The following is a 20,739-nucleotide window of genomic DNA, read 5'->3' on the forward strand; positions in this document are numbered from 1 at the left end:
AGTGAACATCAACTACCCTGTAGAGCTAGCGTGGCTGAGGATTACATTTTTTCCCCACCAATCCATGCAAACAGTCCATCCCGTGGGGTAGTGGAGCAGATGCACTGCTACGCTGGAGTCTATGAGCTGGGTTTCACGACTTGGAGTTGAAAGCCTGTCATTGTTACCTAGGAAATCAGGGTTATTATGGTTAAACCAGGTTGCTATTTATGTTGTAACTACCTGAAACCTAAATGTCTGGCCTGGGACTCACTCCTTCCAACACACACATCTTGAGACCGTTTAAGCAGCAGCACTGAAAGGCTCTGAATGATGGTGGTAGAGGGTGCAAATGGTTGTAGCAGAACACGGCAGCGAGCATATTCTGGGATGTAGCAGTGAGAAAACATGGGATGGACTCCTAGAATAGACAGTTACTGGTGAAACTTCCCAATGTTTACTTTTTTGTGGGCTTATTTTACCCTTTTATCCCCCAAACCCACCTGCAATACACAAGCTGATCTTATTCCAGATGCATCTCTTAAATTGGTAAAATTAATGAGTACATCTGTATGAGCACAAGCCTCTTCAGCCAGGAAATTTCTATCTCTTTGAATCAAAAGCAGTACACAGCGCAGACAAATCCTGCTGCTGGGCTGAAAAACGGCACGAATGCGTACTGAGTTACTGAAAATGTTTTTCTTGGCAAGCTGGTGCTTTGACAGCCCTTTTTACTTCATTGCAAACAGCTTTATGTAGTTCTCACTCTCTAAGATGCGTGACCAAGTGGAGCTGTTTCAAAGTAATAGATACCTGAGTCCTTCCTCAAGTATATGAAAGTGGAGTTAGTCTTTCCTGAAGCTTCCTGAGAAACTGGTTACTAAAGACAGACGACCATAAATTATACACCCAGAGTGTTTCCAATCAACCGATCTCCCTAGGAAACCTTGGAGGTTTGTAATTAAGAAAACAAAATGCTTTGACTGAATATCTGGCCAACCGAGTGTGGTATCAAGATCCTTCCTCTGGGTATACACTGCAGAACACCCACAGTATTACACCTAGTTCGCAACCATAAGTTAATTCTGGAGATATCTTTAGGATTAAACTCCCTTCAGTGTTGCTACAATTCTGTGCAAAGTATTTTGCAGCTGCCATCGCTAGAGGGCCCTCAGCACCTCAAATCAGACTCTCAGAACATGGCAGCTATAATCTTTCTAACCAAATGGAGCTGCCACCACTACAGCAACTGAAGTCCTTCTCTCGCTCCTCAAGTTGTATCACCTCGGATCTCCCTGCACGGTAACAGTACTACCACCACCCAGCTTTCATGGAGTCCTTTTTATCTGCATATCGCAAAGATTTTTATAAAAGACAAAACCATCATTACCCCCTTTTACAGATGGGGAAACTGAGGCACAGGGCGATGACATGACTTGCCTTGGTCACCCAGTAATCCAGTGGCAGAGCTGGGTAGCACAAGGCATTTTACCACTATGACCCAGGCCCAGGCCTTGCTGGGAACAAGGATGCAGACTCTCAGGTATACAGAATTTTTTTTTAAAAAAAGGCAGAATAGTTTTATTAGCTAAATTTGCTAGCCAGGAGACCTTGTTGTAAACCACAGTTTGCCTTTCCTCAGCTATCTCCAGAGTCCCTACATTTTTTATGTATTTTGACAAAATGTTTATTTAAATTTTTTGGAAGGGGTGGTAGTGGTGGTTTTTAAATCAGTTTACATTTTTGCAATAGCCAGAAACAAAGGAAAGCTTAGTTATTAATTGAAACTGCAATTACACTACAAGTCAAGATTCATATCCAATTCAGAAATAAAAATCACATCTTGTAAAATTAATTTCTTATTGACTGCCAGAGAGAAATGACAGGAAAGGAGGGCACCAATAATCTACAGCTGCAATATAACATACAATTAGCTTTCGCTCTCAGTAGATTTAAATTAACATTAGAAATCTCTCTGATTTTGGGGAAGGTAGAGGGAGAAACAGATGACTCACTGACTAATACTGATTAAAATCTAATCCTGCCAAAACCACAGTAAGCTACTGTAAACACCTATTAGCAATTAACTAAAAAAGATGTCTTCTTTGCTTGGCTGTATTGACACTGGAATGTCCTTCAAAGTATTAGCAGTCTGCATCTTAAAAGGACTTAGGGGGGGAAAAAACACAACAAAAATCTTGTCCAGACTAGTTTGCTCTACCAGATACCTTTTAAAACAATTACAGAAATATCCCATAGGTCCTTTGAATTGCAGGAAATACCTGACCAATTTAAACCACATGGGATCTGAATAAAAAGCAGAATGGATGTAATGAAGTAAGTGTCTTGTCCCCTCCATCCCGAAAAGTCACAAATGCTTTTCTACAGGACTGTAAGGTAATGGAAAAACCCAGCTTTGCCAGTGCAAATTCAAGCTACTATGACTATTTAAAAACAAAATATCTTTTGAAAATGAGTCTGAACACTGAATAGAAGACTCAGGTGTGATAGTGCTTCAGAAAGAAGCCTCTCGAATTACCAGAAATCGTATTAAAAGCACAAATCTTGCAAAGCTTGCACATTTCTCTCGCTGGGAACTCTATCAGAATGAAGGGAATGCATTTGCTGTCTTCCTCTTGGTAACAGCATGAAAACCTTGTATGGAATTACAGGGCCAGTGCTCAAGGTGGGATTTTCAAAAGAGTCTAAAGGCTTGTCTACACTTACAGGGCTGAGAGGCGGTAGCTACGGTCGACATAGCACGGTGTACACGGGGGTTAGGTTGGTATAATTGCATTGCTCAAGGGTGTGGATTTTCCACACCCCTGAGCACCAAAGCTATACCAATATAAGTTGGTAATGGAGGCCAACACCAGGTCTACACTACAGACCTATATCGGTACAACCAGGGCCGGTGCAACCACTAGGCGAACTAGGCGGCCGCCTAGGGCGCCTATTGGTTGAGGGCGCCTAAAAGCCCACTCAGGCGAGGAGGTGGAGTGGAGTGGAGGTGAGCTGGGGCGGGGGGCGCGGGGAGGGCCGCCCGCAGTAACGGGGGGGGGGGGGGGCGCACAGGGGAACCGCTCCCCACCCCAGATCACCTCCACTCTGCCTCCTCTGCTGAGCACACAGCCCCCGCTTTAATTCTCCTCCAATCGGCGCCGCAAGCCTGGGAGGGGAGGAGAATTAGAGCGGCGCTGGCGTGCTCAGCGGAGGAGGCGGAGCAGAGGTGAGCTGGGGCGGGCTCCCCGGGCGGGGTTAGCTGCAGAGGGGGGAGGCTCCCCGGGCGAGGGGGGGGGCGGCGGGCTCCCCAGGTGGCGGGCTGGGTTAGCTGCCGCAGGGAGGGCTCCTCTGGTGGGGGGGGTGTGAGGGTGGGCGTGGTTAGCTGCCGCAGGGGGCGGGGGTGGGGTTAGCTGGATGGGGGGGGGGGCGCAAGGTGGAAGTTTCACCTAGGGCGCGAAACTTCCTTGCACTGGCCCTGGGTACAACTAAGTCGCTCGGGGCGTAAAAAATTCACAACCCGAGAGACATAGTTATACGGACCTAACAACCCATGTAGACAGCATTTTGTTGACGGGAGAGCTTCTCCCATTGGCGTAGGAGTGTCTTCACTTAAGGACTACTGCAGAACAGCAGCACTGGTGCAGCTGTGCCAATCCAGGTTTGAAGTGGAGACCTGCCCCAAGCCTCAGTTCTGCTGAAAGCTTCTAAATCACTGAAAGCCATAGTCTAAAAGGTATTTAGGCACCCAAGGACACAACAGGCACCTAGAGGAATTTGCAATACTGCCTAGCTCCTAGCTTCCACTGAAATGAGAGTTAGATGCCTAGGCACTTGTGAAATGCCCACTAGGTGCCCATCTGCATATTTGGGCACACCAGTAACTGGCCAGATTTTAAATACTGCCCGGCAAATTGTGGGCATGTGGGATGCTGAGCTCCCTTGTGTGCATACTAGACCTTGGGCCAGATTCGCAATCTCCAGATTGCTCTTGCTTTGTTTCGAAGTGAAATTAGCACAAATACGGAACTGATACAAAGTATCCAGGGTCTCTGTCATTGCCTAGTGAATGACATGACCGTCACATTGTTTAAAGATTTTATTTCTGCAATTAAAATAACTTCAAAAGACCTAATTTTCCTGGTGCCCTCTGTTTCAACAAACAATAATAACCAGTTATTTGTAAAGTTTACCTACAACCAATTTTGTATCTCTTCTGCCCTTGGCTTTGCCTTAGGCTTAAACCTATTTTATCAGGTGACCCAGACAGCATTTCAGTTCACACACTGAAATAAAATAAAATACTCCCCCCCCCCCCCCACCACCACGTCTTTTTTTCCTCTGGGACAATGTAGACTCTTTGTTACATCTGCTCTTACAACCTGCCTATAACAATGTTCTCGAACAAGCAGCCCAAGGGTCAAATGTGTCCCTTGATCAATTCACTAGAGGTCCCTGGTGCTGCTGCAGGTAGACTGTGTCTGAAAAAAATCCCTTTATTCTCTCTGCTTCACTGGAAAAATATGCGGTCGCTGAGACACTCTTTTCTTCTTCTAGTCTCGACAATTCAGGTAAACAGGGAGCAGCTATGCTGGTTGGCATGGCACTGAAACCATTATGGCTCTAGCATGTGTATGAGCCTATAATAAATAAAAGAAACATTGGTTTGCCAAACAGCCTGGCTCTGCATATGACTCAGGGATAAGGAAAGGAACCAGTCAGTCCACTGCAAGCTGGAGGTAAGCAAAGACAAACATAAGACACTCTGGATCAGCAATTACTTTTTATGGCTTTTTTTTCCCTCCACACTTGCTTTTAAGAAACCCAGTCATGGCTAGCACCAGAGCAGTCCGACTGGGAGTAGCACTAGGGTAGACAGGCTACCAGGTGTTTAACCACCATGTTAAAACTCTGGTGGTCTGTTCTGCTCTACGGCCTAGTCTATAGCACAAAATAACAACTACACCCAGCAAAAGCATTCCTTGTGGCTTCTGATACAGTCGGACTTGCTAGAGAAACTGCTACAAGGACATTCACATTCAAGCAGCAGGGAAGGAGTTAATGCCAGAGGCCAACAAAGTTAAGTGCAAAGCTTACTCATGCTTGATTGCATGATTTCTATTTCATATGTTGTGATTTATTTTCAGCTCCATGTGTGGATTTTAGCCACACAGCTCATATTAGCATTAGTGGAGCTGCCCTCTAAAGCCTGCTGACTTCGAGTTGGACCATAACCTAGCATGCCTCCAGTGATTAAGACAAGCCTGAGTACTCCTGGGAGCTCCTTTGCCTCCCCAGCGGATATTTGCCATGCACCAGTTCCCCTTGCTCCTGACTAATACATGACAATACCTACAAGCACGGAATGAGCAGACCCTTTAAAAAGAGAGTGAGCTCGGAAAGTGACCTTTAATGGGGCTGAATAAAGACTGAGCTGTCTTTTATTCATGCATGGCTTCAATGCTTCTGTTCCTTCCACACCCTGCCCCCTTGGCATGATTTGGAGCAGGGTCTTGGCACAGACAAGTTACAAACCCCCATGGTACACAAACTGACAAGCCTAATTCTTTATTCTGTGTGATAATTGGCCAGGACTCTTATTTTGATAAATCAAGCCATGTCTACACTGGAGATTCCAGCCAGTGGTGGCTGGGCACTGGTGTTGCTGCAACACCGCAAACCCCTAGTGTACACAGGTAAAGTCTTGAAACTGGGGTAAGCAGCAATGATGCAAATCACAGCTTATAGTGGCAGCTTTGCCTGTCTACATTAGGGGTTTGCAGTGGTGCAGCGACACTGATGGATAATCTGCAATGGATGCAACTGTGGCAAACTGCCCAGTGTAGACCACAGCACTATTCATATGAGAAAGCTGGGGATTTGGCTTGCTTGGTGCTGCAGTGGGATTGCCACTCCCCAAGCATATGGGGAGCAGGCAGGCAGTTGTGTGTGACAGAGTTAGTGTGCTTGTTAGTGCGCAAGAGAGGGCATAGCGAACTGCAAAGCTATTCTCAGAGCTTTCTTTCTACCCCCTACTACAGCGATTCTCACCTTTTGCATACCAGGATACTCCCATCTAGCCAAGACCTGCTTCCTATTTAATAATATAAGGGAAGAGGAAAGGTGTCATAACTTCCCAGCCCCTGCGAGTTGCAACTTCCAGGACAAGAACCCACACTGCTGGACAAATGTAGGAGAAGCATTCATAAGTGGCCTCTTTCAAATCCATTAGTCGCTAAGATCCTGGGGTTGGGGAACAAGAACCACCACATAGGTCAAGAACATGGCATATGCAATAAGAGAAAAAAATTACAGGTGCCAGCAACAATTATTGCTCAGAGGTAGCGGGTGTTCCTAGACACTCAAACTGGTGCAGCCCTGCATGCTGAAGGCAACCCAGTGAGTACCCTTGCATACAGCAGGAGAAGCACTGCATAATGAGACCTACACTCTCCACCCCTTCCACTCCCGTATGAAGACAGCTGTAATCATTTTATGAAAATTAGGCAAGCCCCTTAAGTGCTTGGTGACTTGCCCACTGCAAATCACATCTAGGCAAAGTTGCACATTGCACAACAAATCTTTTCACTTCAAACACTTGGAAAACACATGAGCAAATATACTCACCCTATTTTTTTTTTAAAGCCATCACAACAACAAACCATGGACTGGAAATTCATGTGACCATCTGCGTATCTCAGGGTACGTCTACACTACCCACCGGATCGGCGGGTAGTGATTGATCTATCGGGGATTGATTTATCGTGTCTAGTGTAGACGCGATAAATCGATCCCTGATCACTCTGCGGTCGACTCCGGGACTCCACCACGGCAAGAGGCGGAAGCGAAGTCGACGGGGGAGCGGCGGCCGTCGATCCCGCGCCGTGAGGATGTGAAGTAAGTGATTCTAAGTCGATCTAAGATACATCGACTTCAGCTACGCTATTCTCGTAGCTGAAGTTGCGTATCTTAGATCGATTCCCCTCCTGTAGTGTAGACCAGGCCTCAGAGAGAGCATGCTTATCACTGCATGTCCCTGCAACTATTTTAACCTGCCTCTCCAAGCCAGAGAGTAAAACTGCAGATGACAGTGCCATGACTGTGACAAACAGACAGGCTGAAGTTCAGAACCAAATTGTTATTCCCCTCAGCTAGGCAGTCACGCACCAGAAACGCTGCATGTAAACACTTCTTTGTCAAACGCTCAATTATAAACTTGAGCCACAAGGAAAGCAAGAGAGGAGAAAGGGGGAAAAAAACAAAATGGCAGGCAGTCTTTATGCCATCCCGTTCCTCTGACCAGTGCCAGGGACCATATTGTCAACCACAGATTGCAACAGAGTATGAACACATGATGGGGAAAAAACATTGACAATTTTGTTTTTAAGAGCAGGTTAGTGCTTATGTGAATCTACTTCCTATTCCCTCCCATAGCAAAAGATGGTGTTTAAGGTTTATTCTTAGGTGCAGTGTGGTGAGCAAAGGCCAAAATGGTTTTTACTTTTGTCCTCATGTACTGGAAAGAAAAATAAAACATCAGCTACAAACCTAAAGTAACTAACTAAATAAAGTCAGTCACTAAGAGACGGGATGCCTATAACCTGACTGGGATTCCCTTGGTATTATTCTGTCAGCACCATGAAAAACCATTTATAAATAGAAACTGCTCCGTATAAATGAGGGGAAAAAATCAGCATATAGTGTTTTAAAAACAATAAGTCACTGTCTTTCCTTCCACAGTAGTACACCTATCCGATACTAGCTGAACTATCTCTGTCCCAACAGAGATTTCAACTCCAGACACGTGACTGACAACACAGCTAACAAATGTCATGACAAATTACAACTAGTGACTGACAACCACATGCAAATTGCCAGAATCTATAGAAATATAATGTTATGGGCTCCAACACCCCCTCTTACACAGCCGCAATACTACCTGCAGTATAGAGGAATCAGAAGAATTCATTACAGGATTCCAATGCTTCAGACTGTCTATAGCATTCAGAAGGTTAGCAATGCATTACTCCATCCTTGGGTTCCTTGATTGACATCAGGCCACAGAGTTTGGTAGGTGAGGTTTGCTCTTACAGGCAATTTATCTTCTACTTGCTGCTCATTGTCCAAGGGTCAGGAAGGGGCCAGAAGAGGAAAGATTAGAGAAATCTAAATGGAACTCATGTTATCCTTCAGCATTCTCCTGCACAGGCTGTACAGCAGATGAAGGATGGAGCTCCTCAGTCACTCATTCCCCTGCTCTGGAATCAAACTACTGACCTGCCACCATGGAGAAAGTGGAGCCTGAGAGGAGGGTTCAAATAGCAGGATTTGCTAGCTAACCCTTAGCTGCCCTGATGTCTGAAGTTCCCACGTCGGGTGCTAATACAATTCTGGACTCAGCATCAAGCAGCTAACATTGACACTCTGCTGTGTTATCTGAACCACCTCTAATCAGAGAGAAACAATGGAAAAAGATGATGCTACTAAAAGCCTGTGTAACCCACACACCTCTTGGGTGTGGTGTTCTGTCCCATCTAGTGGCACCAAGACCACTTATAAAATGAGTCTGCTCTACAGCCTTAGCTAACAGCCAGTTGGCTTTTAGCTCATACACTAAGCTCCACAGGTCCCAGGTTCAATCGTGCCCACCGATGACCGGGGTCTGTCGGTGTTACACCTGTGCACATAAGGCAACTCTCGGGAGGTCATTTTTCAACAGGGTGACAGAAGAACGAAGCAGGCCAACTCCCATTAACAGTGGGGTTTATATGACCCATTCCTGGCACTTAGCACTTGAAATATTCTTCTTGGTGGGATTTATTTTTATGAACAAATTAATTCCAAAGTCTAACTTGTTAAAAAAAAAAGTCTGAAAATCAATTTAGAACTTTAAAAGCAAAGAGGCCGTATTCAAGTGATCATTTCTTTGGGCATATTTCATCTCTCAGTTACAAATATGTACACATGACTATCCCTTAGGAGTCCATCCACCAGCAAGTTTGGAATAGCTTAAAGGCTTTCAAACTCCCTGATGATTTTATTTTAGTTTTTTAAACTTCCTCTATTAGATAAAACTGCAGAGGAAATACCAAGGGCTTCATATGCTGCCTGAGCCAAATAAATAGCCCTCAGGCATCACCCCTACAACTACAAGTAACCTGGCTTGACGGACCACAGAACAAGGAGTGCTTATTTTACCTAAGAGATGTCTTCAAATCAAAGATGTGCTTACTCAAGCTGTGCATATTCTCAACAGTTCATGTAAACCATCAATCAGTTAGCAGTATGAAAATCAGCTCCCCGAGGAATCAATGCAGAGAGAAAGAGAGAGAGACAGGGAGGGGGTGTTTGCAAGACAGCCTGAGGCTGCACTTTGTGAGGATAGTGCCACTGCAAGATGGAAAACAGCATCTTCTTTGATATGCTTCCACAAGAAAATCCAACTGAATTGGACAAACATCATTAAAAGGCTTTACCCAAGAACTGGCAACCACCATTGCTTCTGCCGTAGCTCATGATGCACTGATTCAGACATGTTAAACCTTCACATTCCTCACAGAGTTTTGTGGAAATTGGGATCACTGGTTAGGAACAAACAAGTACAGTTTGTTCTGCCTGTTTGAAATAACTCACAGTTCTTTAGAAATATATATTTAATGCTCTCTCAGCAGTGACCCATTTAGGGCTGTATCTTTATTGTTTGTTTCCTGAGTTCAGATTAGAGCAGGATAGATTGATCAGTTATCCCAGTGAACAGCACGGTATAAAAACCTAGACAGACTATATTGCCCGGTTGGTGTTGATTATGTTTGTGTTGCAGACAAAAAAACCTGAGATCAGCCTGAATTAAGGCTACTCATGAATTAAAGAGCCACACTTTATTCATGATTGTTCTGAGGCTTTGTTTTTTCCTGAAGATATTATGTGCAAAGCCCAAGAAGGTATAAGAACAGAGCAGTTACAATTAGCTATCCCTAAGGAATTTCAACCCTGGTACATAAAAGAGTTCACTTAAAGCTATCTAAATGAGGTTGAGGGCCAGTGAATGAAGGTGCAAATCTGCACTAGAATCTTCCTCCCTGCCAAGCCAGAACTAGGGTGCAACCAGCCATGCAGCCGCTGCACGTTTACTCCTGCAGCTTTCAGGTTGCAATAGCACCTGCTGTCTGCAGCACATCCACTCTGCAAGAGGTTTGGCTGGTGACTCTGCATCGTTCATGGACCAGCTGGCAGCTTGCAGTGTCACTGGAGCTGGTGGAATCATGGTGGTCCTTTTGCATTAAGGAAGCATGTCTAGTATTGAATGGGAAGAGATGGAAGAGAACAACACAGATGTAATGGCCGCTTTTCCCTTCCTTTCATTTCGAAGTGCTACTTCTGACCCTCTGCCTTCCCCTACTCCCAAAGCAAATACAAATAAAAGAAAGATTTTGAAAAGAAAAAAAAGTAGGACTTTTACATTGCACTAGCCAATTAAATACAAGACAGACAGATATAAGCAGTTATAGCTTTCTGTAAATTACTTCATGTAATTAAATCCACTTCTCTAAATTACAAACCATTTAGCTCTTCTTTTATAACAATGTAAGCAATGACCACCAACCACCTTTTTATAGAGTCTGATGCCATAAAAGTTGTTAGCGATGAAATTTCCTTTATATCTCTTAATTTCAAATAAGCTATTGTAATGAGATCCATTCACATCTACTTAGCAAACAACTACATATTCTGCTCCAAGACTGAGGCTGTATTTAACCTGTCATGATCTATCTGTGGTCTCTGCTGATCAGCTAATGACTAGACAGAGGAGTTAAAGGTGACCTGAAAAGGAATTTGTGTCCTCTTTTTTTATATATAGATACATACACATATACACACACACACAGGGCCGCCCAGAGGGGGGGGGGGGGGCAAGTGGGGCAATTTGCCCCAGGCTCCGGGCCCCACAGGGGCCCCCACGAGAATATAGTATTCTATAGTATTGCAACTTTTTTTTATGGAAGGGGCCCCCAAAATTGCTTTGCCCCAGGCCACATGAATCCTCTGGACAGCCCTGCACACACACACAAGGCTTCGCAAGTTGTTTTCCCACCAGTTCTATTTTCTATTTGGTTTTTTTACTTTGGAAATCTCAGGAATGTCAAGTCAGGTCTTCCTTGGTGTTGTCGGAGGCCTTGCTGGGAGTCTCAGGAGACAGATGTTCTGAGGAAGGGATGTTGGGAGAGGAATGCTGAATCTGATATCTTTTCTCCCAAGCGTTCAGCTCACCAATGCCTGGGTACTTTTCCTTTAGATTATTACACTCACCACTGCTGTGTGTGAACCATTTTTATTTTACATATGAGGAAACAGCGATTAAGGCCTTGCCTATGCTAGGAATAATTTTTTTAAAGTTGCCACCATTGGTTGAGCTCCACCACAGGTAACACTAGGAGCACTAAAATAGACAAGGTGTTGGTGGCTGCCGGCATCTTAACTCCCGGGGTTTCCTTCACACGTTAATAAAATGCCAGGGGCCATCTGGAATCCTCTCTACACTAGTGCTAATACTGATACTGCTGCTGGTGGGAGCAATGGTGGGAGTTTTTGAGCAGGGGAGGGAGGGGAATCCAACACTGCAGGCACAGCCTAATTGCCTGATCCGGAACCCACTGAAGTCACTGGTGACATCTTGAGAGCAGAGTGGAGCTCAGGCTCCACAGCAAACCTGGGAATGGAACTCAAGTCTCAAGATCCTCAGTTCTATTTCTTAATTGCAAGATAATCCTTCCTCTCGGTGTACATCATGCCAGATGCAACGCAGGGCCCAGAGGATGGGTAGGTGGTGGTTTAAAATGGGATTGGATCTGGAGAGATACACAGGACCCCACTTCGCAGAAGAAACCCTCTCGAACAACAGGTAACTCAAAATTCCTTCCGATTTGAGCTTCCAATTTTAATTGGAAACATTCCAAATTTTGAATATATTCTAACCTAAGTGTCCTGGCTACATGCCAACTCACATAACCGCACTGTGCCTCTTTAAATTCCCCTGGTAGTTTCCAGTGGATATGGCTTCTCCCCACTCCAACCCCCCACCCCACACACACTATTTGTCCTGATGTGTAGTGTTACAGAAATCTGTTAAAACAGTTGCTGCGTTCCACAGAAGAGGTGGCTGCATTTCAGCAACAGATTAAGTTGTCCACTGTCTATGTTATGGTGATATTAGAAACCTTAATTGCTTAAGGTCTGTAATGCACTTAGAGATATATCAGACAAGCAAAGCCTTACCATCTCTCTCTCTCTAATGTACAGTAGGGTTATCCTCCACACAGACTTCAAGAATCTTTAAAACCACTGGGTAAATTCTTTTAAAGTAACAGCACATCTTTATAGTAGCCAGATTTGAGTTGGAAAATAAACATACAGTATTTATTTACAATGGATTTTTTTTTTTTTTTTTTTTTTTACTGCTGCCACTGCTGTGCTATGCCCATTGTTTCCCTGCACTTTGATGCAGAAAACAGAATACAAAGTGCATAACCAGGACTTAAAGCAGATTTTTAAATTAGTTCCTAACAGTGCAAACAGATTGCTATTGATTGAAATGAGCCTGATTTTAGGCCTTGGATTAGCAAACCTAATGACTAACTACTGTATTGCCCATTTCAGTACTTTGTGCTGCGCCTCCCCAGTGGTTCCGCAGGCAGCTGTGAACTCTCCGTATTCGCAGATTACTATGAGAGAATAAGGGAAGACCATCTGTGTCTTCGTAGTGTAGCAGCTCTCAGCCTGAACTAAGGACCACCAATGAAAATCTCCCTGTGACAGGGTCCCCTGCTCTGCATCCTCATTAAGGGCTTTGAAGCCAATGGGACTGTTCACATGCTTAAACGTAAACACGGTCAGTCTTTTGCTGCATTGTGGTCAGAGTACTCAGCACCTTACAGGATCAATCCCTAAGTGCTTTTTCCTCATCTTGGCACAAGCTTAAGGGAATCAAGGTTGCAAACTCAGTCAACAACCCTGGATATTTCCAGGCATCTTAATCAAAGCGTAAAATCTTTCTTTTACTAATAAGTATCCACTTAATGGTGTAACTCTTAAAGTAATCACATATGCATATTAAAAGATTCGCTGCCAACTAGATTTAAGCCCAACATTTAGATTTATATACTTACAACAACCACCAACAAAAGACCAAAACGTGGACCTGATTTTAGAAGCTCTAATAATACAAACAGAAATGTTTGATTAAAAGAGGCTACCAGAACAGTTTTTCATTTGTTTTGTTTTTAAATGGTCTGCGAAAACAAACAACAGAATCTGCTAAATAAAAAGTTGAAGCCACCAAGAAACAGATCTGTCTAATTTTACTGTTCAAATGCAGTGAAATGAAGAAAAAAAAACCTGAAACGTTCTGTGCTGTACGGGTTGTTAATTATATTCTTAATTTTTATCAACAGTACAAAAATGGGTAGGGAATAAAGTCTGAGCACAAAGCATATTGTCAACACAATTTTTATCTGACCATTTTATCTGTTTGCACATATCATGTCAGAGGCCTGGTGGTGATACAGAGAGTCTTTCACCTCTAGCTCTTCTGTTCAAATCTACGCCAAGTCAGTTGTGACTGGAAGTGGCTACCATCTGATGGCTATTTAGTGGCCTATTAATTAATGTGCATGGGATATTAAGGTGATGAGTACTACAAAAAGCCTGTAAGTAATTTAAACAAGTAAACAAAATAAAAATACACCTCTACCTCGATATAACGCTGTCCTCGCGTTATAGGTGAAATTGTGTTATATCGAACTTGCTTTGATCCGCCGGAGTGCGCAGCCCCGCTCCCCCGGAGCGCTGCTTTACCGCATTATATCCGAATTCGTGTTATATCGGGGTAGAGGTGTTCATGTGAAACTCATCTGGAGATTCCAACCCAGCAAGAGCCCCATGACAACCCGCATTAATTATCATGCTAGTTCTGCGATCTCATTCCACATCGACTGGGACATGGAGACTAACTCCTTTCCCCCCAGGTTCCTCAAAGACAGGGTTAAGTCACACTGGTGGCTCAGCATCAGGAAGTCTGCACTCTCATATGCCATGCTGCATCTCCTCTGTGGACAATTTTCAGAGTAGCAGCCGTGTTAGTCTGTATCCGCAAAAAGAACAGGAGTACTTGTGGCACCTTAGAGACTAACAAATTTATTAGAGCATAAGCTTTCGTGGGCTACAACCCACTTCTTCGGATGCATATATCCGAAGAAGTGGGTTGTAGCCCACGAAAGCTTATGCTCTAATAAATTTGTTAGTCTCTAAGATGCCACAAGTACTCCTGTTATTTCTGTGGACAATGGGGATTTCAGCTTCCTAGATGGTCCCAACCCAACCCCACTCAAGCACTACACCCACACCAAGATGTGAATGAAACCTCTTTTTCTCTAGTCAGCCTCTTGTGACGCCTTCTCACCCACTTTAAACGGTGGGAGTAAAAGAGAAGGAAGAGGTGAAAAATGGTAATCTCCATGCTGAATGGCTGCTTGCTTTATAGTATCCCATTGTCACTACAGCAGCATATAAACAAACATTCAACACAATACGCTACTTCTGACTCGCCTGGCCACAGCGCTTGTGGCTAGCTAACTTTTAGCAGCACCAACTCTTTTCTATTAACTTGTTTTTGGCAGTGTGATGCAGTAGCACAAAAGACCAGCACAACTCTGGGCTGCATACAGAGTGCCACTGGGTCACGATGCTTGGCACAACAGCAGCTACATTAACTGCACTCAGTTCTGGGCACTTCATTTCCAGACAGAGACTAGAAAGCTGGAAGGATTTCAGCAGAAAAAGAAAGCAGCAAAAAGTGTCGGAGGGGTAGACAGACGGATTTAGAAGGAAAAGAGAGAAATATACACAGTTCGGCTAAGGGACAGCTAAGGAGATAACAGAATAAAAATCCTTTAGGGCACTGCAAGGGGGTATAACCTAGACTAACAAAACAAAAAATAAAGATGGACAGTTTTCAGATTAAATATCAGGAATCTTTCCTAGAGGCGATCTCTTCTCTTGGGTTATGGAACAGCCTCTCAAGATGAGTAATGCAAGCCGCAACGGTGACCACGTTTCTCATGCTTCACCCAATCTTATTTTAAAATATAGTGTAGGGGAGGAACCGGCACTCGCAGAGGGATGGGCTAGATGGCTTGACAGATCTTATTAATTTCCAGCATCTTTGGCTGTAGTGCAGAGGACTTCCCCACGCCCATAAGCAGGGATACAGATGGATGTGGTTTGAGAGAGAGCAGAAGCTGGGAAGAAAAGAAAATAGAAACAAGTCTTCTTTTTGTGGGTGGAGCTGCCTGTATCCAGCTTTTGGGGAAGAAGGTGCTGCTGTGTGAGGGCTCTAGCCCCATTCAAAGTTTGTCGTATTTTTGGACAATCCCTCATTTCTTTAGATATCCCTGATGCTGTAGTATGCTTCCCAAAGACGACTTCATCACCAGTCAGAGAGCAACAGTTCTGACACAGCTGTCTTAAACCAACATAAACAACAAGGAGTCCGGTGGCACCTTAAAGACTAACAGAGTTATTTGGGCATAAGCTTTCGCGGGTAAAATACCACTTCTTACCCACGAAAGCTTATGCCCAAATGAATCTGTTAGTCTTTAAGGTGCCATCAGACTCCCTGTTGTTTTTGTGGATACAGACTAACACGGCTACCCCCTGATACTTAAACCAACATGTTGATGCATCATCCCTGCTATGAATGCAGTAGCAAAAAAACTTCGAGGGGGGTGGGGAAAGAAGGCGACAGAGCAGAATAGGACAAATCCACAGCCATGTAAATCTTTGGCTAATTATCTATAACTATGTCATAAAAAATGCCCACAATGCCCTGCATTCTCTCTATATGGTTACTGCAGGATGTAAAAGCTTTTAAACCACTTCACATATGGTTGGAGCAATGGTCTGGAAAAGATAGATTATCTCTACCAGCTCCCCTTTCTCTATATCCCAAAGTGAAAAAAGAACAAAATAATCAGAGGTAAATAGGAATTTGGACATTTACTTTGCTGAAAAAAGAGTGAAGTATTAATCTAATTTCCTAAACAAACCAGACAACCTGGCACTCAAATCAGCTTACCACTTTGCACCTCTCTACAAGGATTAGCAGAGTGCCATAATTATAATGCCCAATTTGATTTATTAAAGGAGGCTTCACAGAAAGGATGACAATTCAATAGCTTAGTAGAGAGAAGGGATGAGAGAGAGTGTGAGGCTTCAAGTAGAGCAGCAGTGTCTTAAATAAAAACATTAGTCAATACAATTAGTGTTAGTTATAGTAAATTTACCAAATTAGGGGCGAGCACAGACTGGAACCTCAGATGCTAACCATCCCAAAAACCTGGGAAAATTTAGATCAACCCCATTATTTCTAGAGTGGACTTGAAACATAACAGCCCTGAACTTGGAGGATATTAGACCTGGGCATGAATCTCATGGCTATAAAAAACACGCAAAAAAGAAAGCAGGGTTATAAAAAAAAGCATAATTGAATATAAATTTCAAAAAGCTTGTGTTAAGAGAGAAATGGTTTTACCTGTTACACCTGAGTAAAGCACAGTTCATCTAATCGAGTCATTAACAACCAGGAAGACTACAGATGATATCTGCAATAAGCACTTATCTCTATAGCCTTAAATACTGGTGTGCACCATATTGAGAATACACTGAACTCTGAAAATGACTTGCTCCAACAGGCTAATTGTGCTTTAATGGGTCACTCATCACAGGTTTTGTTTTATTCTCTCCATGTAACCTCCCTGCCCCCTACAGAAGCTTGTTACTTCTACCTACAGAGAAGCAGGAGAGACTATGCAGACAATAAGAACAGGAGTACTTGTGGCACCTTAGAGACTAACAAATTTATTAGAGCATAAGCTTTCGTGGGCTACAGCCCACTTCTTCGGATGCATACAGAATGGAACATATATTGAGGAGATATATATACACACATACAGAGAGCATGAACAGGTGGGAGTTGTCTTACCAACTCTGAGAGGCTAATTAAGTAAGAGAAAAAAAACTTTTGAAGTGATAATCAAGATAGCCCAGTACAGACAGTTTGATAAGAAGTGTGAGAATACTTACAAGGGGAGATAGATTCAATGTTTGTAATGGCTCAGCCATTCCCAGTCCTTATTCAATCCTAAATTGATTGTATCTAGTTTGCATATCTCGTCGGGACGCGACAATCGATCCCCGAATCGACGCGCATGCTCCACCAGCCCAGGTAGGAGTAAGCGCCGTCGACGGGGGAGCCGCGGCGGTCGATTTGCTGCCGTCCTCACAGCGGGGTAAGTTGGCTCGGATACGTTGAATTCAGCTACGCTATTCGCGTAGCTGAATTTGCGTAGCTTAAATCGATCCCTCCCCCCCCCCCCCAGTGTAGACCTAGCCTAACTCAAGATTTGGTGCAGTGTCTTTCTAAAAGATATGCTCAAGTTCAACCACAAGTTACTGGGCTCAACGCAGAAACCACTGGATAAAGTTCCGTGGCGTGCGTAATGTGGGAGATCAGATTCCATGACCATAATGATCCATAAAAATCTATAATTCAATTAAAAATACTTACAATGACCACAGAATCTAAACTTTTGTTGTCATCTGAGACACATGCAAAATCCCCACCCATAGAAGGGAAGGCTTGTCCTGCTTATTTGAATAAGCTCCTTTCTCTCTATGAGCTGACGGGTGAAAACATTATCTACTACAGTACAGTTGCAAATACTTTTTAATTGCACATATACTTCTTAGCTTGGTAAGGACAAATATGTTGGTCACCCTGCTAATTTCCATTTGGCGCTAGGTAACAGGTACTTAGCAAGTGCTTGCTCTTAGATATACTCTGCTGTGCTATGTGGATTTCAAGCCCCTAACAAATCTCCCAGTTGAGCTGCAGTAAGTGATAAACGGCCTGCCAACCCCTTGTGCCTTTCCTTCTTCACCTCCCTGGCTATAAAAACACACACACTGGTTCAGACAAGAGCTTTTGAGGCCATGTTCTTCATGCTTGTGGCATTTAAGGTGACTATGACAGCTAGACCACCACTACTAGAGCGTATTAATGCATCGCCTGGTTTCAAATGCACAAGGAAGGTGTATGTGGCATGGGAAGGAAGGGACAAACCCTTTCTTCTGTCTCTATTTTCATTTCTTAACTCCTATAATGCTCCCCTCAGTCTTAATTCACTGTTTGGCAGGATGCAGAGGAACTTGATTCATGATGTGCACGTTGGTGTCACGTTTGCCAAGCCCCAGATATGCATTAACAACCCTGCATTCCCCAATCCTAGGCACCAGTGGAGATGACAGTTGGATCACACCAATGGAGATGACTGGATCACAGCCTAACATGCACACTGCATTTGTGTCACTTACTGTGCCAGTTACCACACTTTGCTGGAGATGCAGAACTACAGGGTAGTTTGCCTCTCTCACAGTGCACTTTGTTTTTCATTTTAACCAATGGAATTTCCTACCACTCATGTCTACTCACTTGACTAGAATACACGCAGGAGACATTACAGCGCCTAGTACAATTAGCCAGGAGATTTTTAAACAGACGCATTAACAGCTTCCACCCAGGAGAAAGAAGACAACAGCCTATACTAGGATACAGTCACTTCAGAGGCAAAAGAATTCCCCTACCTGCTTGGATATCTTCAAGGGGTGTTTCTTCTTCACCCTCTCTTTGCCTCGTTCAGTCTCTCTCTCAGAGCTCCCTGCATCATTATTATGGCCATTTTCACTGGGCTCAGCGGACACGTAGTTTTCGGATTCTCGTGGTTTCTTTCCTGGATGCCTCTCCCATTTTTCCTTTCGCTCCTGAGGCTTTAATGACATGTCCTTCTGTGGAGAGGAAAAAAATAAAAAGTAAAACCTTTAAGCTCTTTGCGGTAAGGACTAGAATTTACTATATGTTTGCACAGCACCTAGCACAATGGGGTCCAACCTTGCCCTTAGGTTCTAAAGCAATCTAAATGTCAAATAAAAAAATAAAATAGGACTTTCTTTTAAGAGAGAAGCTGAAATTGAGCAATCTATTCCTATGCAATACAAACAAATATTACATTCAAGTGGATGAATTTTCTCCAGGCTATGTGGGAAACAACTTCAGAGAACTAGTTATGACAACGGGTTCCCTTCTGACTAATTCAAAAGCCACACTTCATTCATAAGCACCCAAACATCTCAGAAGCAAGCTCCGTAAGGTTTGCTCGGCGCTAACGGTTCTGTATCGTAGCCAGTGACATATTAACCTCTGAATTGAATAAGGCATAGAGGCCCTGATTCAGAAAAGCACCCTTGTTGGGGAAAGAAGTTTGCCAAATGCATATGTGCTTTCCTGAATAGGGATGCTAAAGTCAAAGGGATTTAAATGTGTGGTTCAAGTTAAGCAAGTGTGTAAGTGCCCTCCTGAATCAGAGCCAGAATGCATACTTTGAAGGTAAAACATTGAAGACACTGGTATGGTGTGTAATAAAACAAAGTCAACATAGAAATATCAAGAGCAGAGAAGAGGATACATTACAATACATTTGTGAAGAACATAATTTAGTGGGGTTAAAGAAAAAGGCACCTCAAAGAATGGAATAAAGTTGACTATGGGAAAAAAATATGCAAAAACACACATGGAAAAATGTACTGCAAAGAACTGGCTATTACAAGAAACAACATACAAAAATACTCCATAGTTGTGGCTATCTAATTCTAGACAGCTCGATTTTTGCCACACCTTTTGTGAAACCACCCAAGCGTCAAAGACTAAACTCTCTCAAATGCTTTGCAGACTCACCATCCCTATTCATTTTTCATATGAGCTAACTGAATGAGATTAGGAGATGCATTAAAACCTCTACTAATCATGACTTGTCAACTTCAGACAGTTAAACTTCGCTTCTTTTTAAATCCTCAGCCACCCCTTCTGACTCCGTCACAATCACTTCATCAACATTCATATCCTGTGTGAACGGAGTTCACAGTAGCGCACCCATTCATTTTGGCCTACACACATCTTCAATGCAGCAAGAGTTACATCAGCCTCCTATGGGTTGAAACCCAAAGCACCGCACCAAAGGATGCACTGGGAATTGGGACAAAATGCCCTGCTGGTTGCTCTAGACTTCCCCCCCCCCCTCTTTTAATTTGCAGATTGGGCTTCTAAGTATGCATCATGCGGTTTCCATTTCAAATCATTCACCACTTACAGTTTTCTTTCCTTCTGCAGTTACATGATGCACTGACATTCCAGTGAGATGCATAAACATATGAGTTTGAATCTGGTTCATAACAACAACAAAAAGTGGGGGGAGGGGACCAGTGGGACAACTAATTTTCTATCCTCAGCTAAGTCGACACTCAATTGTTACACAGCCAAATCACTGTATAGTTTAGCATAAGGTTGTTTAAGGGGCTAGCAGCATCTCCTTAACACACAAACACACACACTCACACACCACACTAAAGAGCACGTTGTAAAGAATCAGCAATGTCCCTTAGAAGTGCAGAGCAAAATGGACTCTGGTACTGCCTGCTAACCCTGTAAGTAGGGAGAGAGCCCCAGGAAAATGGTTGCTCTCTGTAAATGCTAAAATTAGGAACTTATCTGGGGTTTTCAGATTGAAGATCTCTCTCTAAAGCAACAGTTTGCGGTGCCACTTAGAGAAGGTCACAGCCTCTCACTTGCTGGGATGTTGCTAAGACAGAAAATGA

At 43.6% G+C, this 20,739-nt stretch overlaps 1 protein-coding gene across 1 annotated transcript in view; it reads right to left on the reverse strand.

Moving 5' to 3' along the window:
• The window catches only part of FBRSL1 (fibrosin like 1), a 525,832-nt gene extending 507,084 nt beyond the window's left edge, over positions 1 to 18,748 (reverse strand). Inside the window, exon 1 of the mRNA XM_065417935.1 lies at positions 18,676 to 18,748. The gene's annotated coding sequence lies outside the window, so the exon portion shown is untranslated. The remainder of the gene's footprint in view (positions 1 to 18,675) is intronic.
• Between the last annotated feature and the right edge of the window lie 1,991 nt (positions 18,749 to 20,739).

Source organism: Emys orbicularis, chromosome 16 (assembly GCF_028017835.1).
Source record: "Emys orbicularis isolate rEmyOrb1 chromosome 16, rEmyOrb1.hap1, whole genome shotgun sequence".
Classification (NCBI taxonomy): Eukaryota; Metazoa; Chordata; order Testudines; family Emydidae; genus Emys; species Emys orbicularis.